The following is a 6,000-nucleotide window of genomic DNA, read 5'->3' on the forward strand; positions in this document are numbered from 1 at the left end:
CAATGCAAAGGAAACGCAACCAATGATACAACCTAAGAGATTTTACCTCACGACTAAGCATATGAAATTGGCTAACTCAGCAGGCGAGAAACCCCATGCGTATATTGAGGGGTTTCATACTTTTCAAGAGCGTCACAACTTCATGAATAAGTGCAATGCAAGATATAAAGCTCTAAACCAAACGATGGCCATACCAAACACAGAGAGGATGAAAACAGGTACTATTAGAAGAGAAAAATATAATACCTTCTATCTGTTACGCTAACCAGCTTGCTCTTACATCCTACAGGTCTCATGAAGCAAATACTTGAAGAGCTTGATATCTTGTACGAGGATGATGAGAGTATGTTGTGTAATGTTGAAGCACAACAACTCCTCGACACAAAAACTGAAGGAATTACATTGTACACGATGGAGCAGCTGCGGTTTCGTTACAACATTGATTTAGCTGAACTTTCAAAAGCTACTCAAGAAAACTATGCCGCTATCTTGACAAATTTCATGACTTCGGAAAATCACATGCACGACGCAACTAATCCACCTATCACAATCCAGAAGGTAGCATGGCACTACAGCGAACACAAGGCAGTAAATTGCGGCCAACTAGCCTCTCCATACGAGCCAGTTGCAATAGACCAAGGCAAGTATGGATAACAAGTATCACTAGCTTCCATTCATTTCTCCGTGGTACCGTCATTTTTTTATTGACCTTACCAATCTACGTGCAATGTAGATTTAGACACTCATCAACAACCAGAGACAAGCATTGGCCTTCCACCCCAGAAAAATACATAGTCTACAATATACGCTGCACAAAAAACGATAGGAGATAGATCGGAGTTACGAATAACGTCCATAAACGCGTAAGCCAGCACAAGCGCAATCCTTCGAAGAGAATGCGAGCGGACATGCAGACACATAGTTCTTTCGAGGACAATTTTGAAATTACCACTTTAGCAACTAGTACGAATATACATAAAGCTAGAAACTTAGAGCATTTCTATATTAAACAACACAAAACAACATCTGCATTAGGTTATATCGTTTGTTCTGGACATCCACCAAGATTGAGAAAATATTATTTTTTGAAAAAAAACAAGAACATATAACTGCGAACTTCTGCCATCTTCATTTCATTGTTTTGTTCACTGTCTTTGTCATATAACGTTGATCGTTGGCTTCAACAATGTCTTTTTTTTTTCCATTCAAGCTATGACAGACATGACAACTTATCATCTTCTTTGATTTAAATGCTTTTTCTTTTTAGTTTAGAATGGGTAGGCCGATTGAGCAGCAGCCAAAATTTGAGACTGCAATGTATAAGTTGCAATACTGTCTTTACCCACATTTGCAAGAGCGGGTGCTCAGACACTACATGCATAAATGGAGTGAGTTCATTCCATGGCCAGTTCAACCACCTATCTCGTGGCATCCACATTACATCACTTGGAATACACTCAATCGACAAATCACCATGGACATCGCCGTGCTAGTTGGTTGCTCCACAAAACACCATTGTATGTGGTTCGTGCAGATTGCGGACGTACTCGGCCTACTCGAGACTATAGAATTTAATTACTCTAACGTGGTCCCCAACCACCTTCAGTCAACTAAACAATTCGTTTCGCGCTATTTTTCTGTCAACCAATTAGCCACACGCGCAACTTTGAAGAGCATCTTACTGATATAGCCCTTTCTTCCTGCATCAAAAAATCCTACTGATATGTGTTGTCACCTAGTCCTCCTCCTCTTCTCCAAAGAAGTTCTGTCCATTTCATTGTAAAGAAGTCATTGCATGCTACATTCAAAGTCTTCCCAACTCTTGTTTGCTTAGTTCCGTTCTTAATTCATCAACTTTTTGTCACACTATTTACATCAAATCATTTCAGTGACTTACAGTCACGTAGCGTACAAGATTTGTGCAAAATAAATAATAAGCGCTCTCTCTCTCTCTCTCTCTCTCTCTCTCTCTCTCTCTCTCTCTCTCTCTCACACACACACACACACACACACACACACACACACACACATTTCATTTCTTCATTCTTCTTTGCGGATGTATGCTCCTATTCAGTGCTTGCATGAGAAGAAAACAATATATACATTCCTGTACATATGATTGACTTCTACTTCCTTGTGCCAACAAGATTTGTCGAAAAAAAATAAGCTCTCTCTCTCTGTCTCTCTCTCTCTCTCTCTCAACTTTCACTTCTATGTTCTTTTTACTAATGTATACTCTTCTTCAATGCTTCGATGCTTCTACCACTTTCGATTATACATGTTGACGAAGCACTCTAGTTTTACACACTGCCTTATATATCTAGGGTAAAAATATGCAATGTCCGGGAGCCCAAGGCCTTTAGGGCTCCACCACTTACTGAATCTGCAACCTAGGCACAGTAACTGACCTATTCTTTACATCTTGGAACTCCCATTGAGCTCATAACAAATTAAAAATATTACAATGGCTTGAAATAAATCGGGAATTTACAATATGTGACCATTGTGGGAAAATGTGTAACTCCAATCTTCACCGCTTCTTCTGGTTGATCTTTGATGAGCATCCATACGTCTTTGGTCTTATGAAGCTCTTGTTAACTGGCATTGACTCAATTAACATTCCCCCCTTCCGATTTCAGTGCCCGTCTTCGGCAACAGCGCCAAATGTTGGGGGTTCCATCGTTGCAATAGCTCCAATGACCAACAACATTATGAATCCGGAGGGATGAGCTACCCAGCTAGGGCATGGAAACACTCACCCGGTTAGTGAGTTAATCGTGGCAACACAAATGGTTAACTCTACAAGGTGAGCTTCTCGGCCTATGGAGGAGCTAAGCCGCAATGAAGGGCAATCTCCATATCCACTGCTCTTTACCTCCAATCAACCCAATCACACACACTACGATTGCAAGATGCACACAACACTAATCCTCTCATGTAACACACTAATCGCAAGCACACACACATAGATCTATCGAGCACCACACTCCAAACAAACCTACATGCGCACACAAGAAAAAGAGGTCAATCACACAAGACTAGAGAGGGATTAACCACTAATTAGTTAAGATCTAGTTAATCTAAGCATCATAGGCAATCATAAGAGGTAAGAGAGAGGCATAGTGAGAGAGAATGTATCATTGATTAGTGTTAATCAAGTCGCATGAGCAAGGAGAAGCTCAAGGACTCCATAGCCACACACCTCAAGAGCTCTCATCAAAGAGTGCTCTCAACAAATCTTGAGAACCCCGATTTCTTTTTACACACTCCCTTATATACCTAGGGTAAAAATATGCAATGTTTGGGCGCCCAATGAAGGGGATCGGGGAGCACCACAGACGGAGAGTGAGAGAGAGATAAGGAGACAGACACGATGTGGGTGGGGAGACTCAAAGAGTGAGCAGCCCCCTATACACTTATGCTATGTACAAGGTATACAAGTCAGTGGGCGCCCAGACTTTGGGCGGCTGGGCAAGGCACATGCGCCTATACCCCAAGAACCTCCCACTTAAAGGCGACTGTGTCTTTAAGCAAGGGAACCTAGTCTAAAGACTACAAAAGGCGAGAGAAAACCACTCTCAACCGATGCCCACTGGCTGGCTGTGATCGTGTGCATCTGGCTGTCCTGCTCTCGTGTAAGTCCATACACCACCAGGCGTACCACACACGTACTGCAAGTATGTACGCAATACCTGCATATCTCCCTTGTGCACTATGCCATCATCAGTCAAAAAATGACCGACAACTCCAACTGCAAATGCTCCCACTACAGCTGCGATATCCGGTCTCAAGATCAGCATCTCATACATGAGACCACCGAATGCTGATGCAATGCTAGCGGGCCCTGCTAGCTCTACAGAGCATGCATCAACATATATATCCCTGGCAATAGGCATCTCTGACTGACAAGGCATGTCAACCACATGCATCTCCTGACTGTCCGCAAAAGACGCATCAACCTGTCGTGCAACCTCAGAGCAAACCAGCTGCTCTAGATGTCTGCTGGAAGACATATCCTGCACAACTATATCCCCATTCTCATTGTCGAGCATAGAAAGGAATGACTGCATAATCGCTGACATATCAGTCTCCTCTGCAATCATCCACTGCAAACATGACCACTCAATCTGTTGTGACTCACTAGAGCTCTCATGCTCTAACTCCGTATACATAGACTCTTGCACAACGTCCTCCTGTCGTGACTCACTAGAGCAAGACCGCTCTACCTGTCTATCCTGCATAGAAGTATCTTGCACAACTGACTCTCTGCTTTGCTCAGTCACTAGCAAAGCATGCATGTCTGACTCTGTCACCTCTCTGTGTGACTGCTCAAGTCGTGCCCCAACTGTGTGCACAACGAGCTCACTACTCTGCACTCCATGCAAAGTACCCTGCAACCCATGAGCAAAAGAGACTCGCCTGCTCTCTCGCTCTCTACCTAGCTACGTGATCACAGAGACAACACCGTCTCTCCCGTGATCCACATGCAATGGGTAACCTGTACCACTCCTGGCACCTCTCGCAATCACTAGCGAACCCAAATGCATCACAAAATCTCGCTCTCATAGCGAAATCTAACATCCACAATCTCTAAGCTGACCAATCGAGATCAAACTCACTGTCAAATCTGGTACATAGCGCACATGTCGTAACAAGTAAGATGCACCACTCGGTAATGACAGTCTCACATCTCCTGCACCTGCTATCGCATGCACCGATCCATCGGTCAAACGTACACTGCCAAGCATCCCGCTAGAATAGCTACAAAACCATGCACGATGCGGCGTGACATGAAACATAGCATCTGCATCTAGAAACCACTGCGAAGGGAGTGCACTATCCACATGTATAGCATCTCGTGCATAGCTCGAGGTAAAAGTGACATCCCTGTCACTAGTATACTTCAACACTACATCTGCCTCAACTGTCAAAGCAACTGAGTCCATGGCATCACTACATACATCTCTCAGATTGCCATGTCTCCTACGATGTCGCATACGACGAAAACAACGCCGTCTAACGTGTCCAAAATGACCACAATACCAACATGTCACCTGTCGGCATGCTCGTGAATGTACATGTCTCACACGAGTCCGTGATGACACAGATCTATCATACATATCATGTAATCTGCGCCAAAGTGCTCTCAAAGTAGTCTCATACATAACAAGAGCATATACAAATTCTTCAAGGTGCAAAGAGAGCGTAGATAGTGCCATCTCCTCTAGCTCCTGCCACTGATCGTCAGACATGTTTGAAGGTCTACCTGCATCACCACTCAATGGTCGATGCAACCCTCGCTATGTCAATGCGTCAAGCATACACTCTCTCCATGCCGCAAAGTCTGACCCATCAAACACGCGCATCTGTGAGAGGTCACAATCTGATCGATCACCTGTCTCTGCCATGAGCACAATGTAGCAAACTAGAAAGCAAAACCACCTCACCAACAACACTTTGAAACTGTCTATAAATATGGCCAGAAACACAATGTAAAACCTGTGAGACACACTCCAAAATAGAGCTCCCGCAATGTCAATACAAGCCTCGCATGCTCTAGTATCACACTACAATCTGTGAGCTAATCACCAAGCCCACACTGTGCGGTATCGATGCATACACACGCACAAATCTCCCACCTGCAGAGAACACCGCACACAAATGCTGAGTGCAACCCGCAATCTATACCTAGATCACATAAATGATACGCATAAAACTCCTAGGAAAATTTCACCAGAGTTTCGACGCACAATGGCTATCAACACAAAATAACCATTGTTCCGCAAGCTCAATACAACGAGCAATCAATGCGCATCAAACTACACTCAACATACATGAATAAGCTCTGCAAAACTATGGCAAACAATGCTCGAGATCACAAGACTCTCCCACCTGAGAGCAAACCACTGTCTCAAGCAAAGAAAGATACACAACTCCTCACTCTTGCGAGAGTGGATACAAAAACACAAAACTGTGTACAAACTGACAAAACCTGTCAAA

Source organism: Adiantum capillus-veneris, chromosome 6 (assembly GCF_014529385.1).
Source record: "Adiantum capillus-veneris isolate H3 chromosome 6, ASM1452938v2, whole genome shotgun sequence".
Taxonomy (NCBI): Eukaryota; Viridiplantae; Streptophyta; class Polypodiopsida; order Polypodiales; family Pteridaceae; genus Adiantum; species Adiantum capillus-veneris.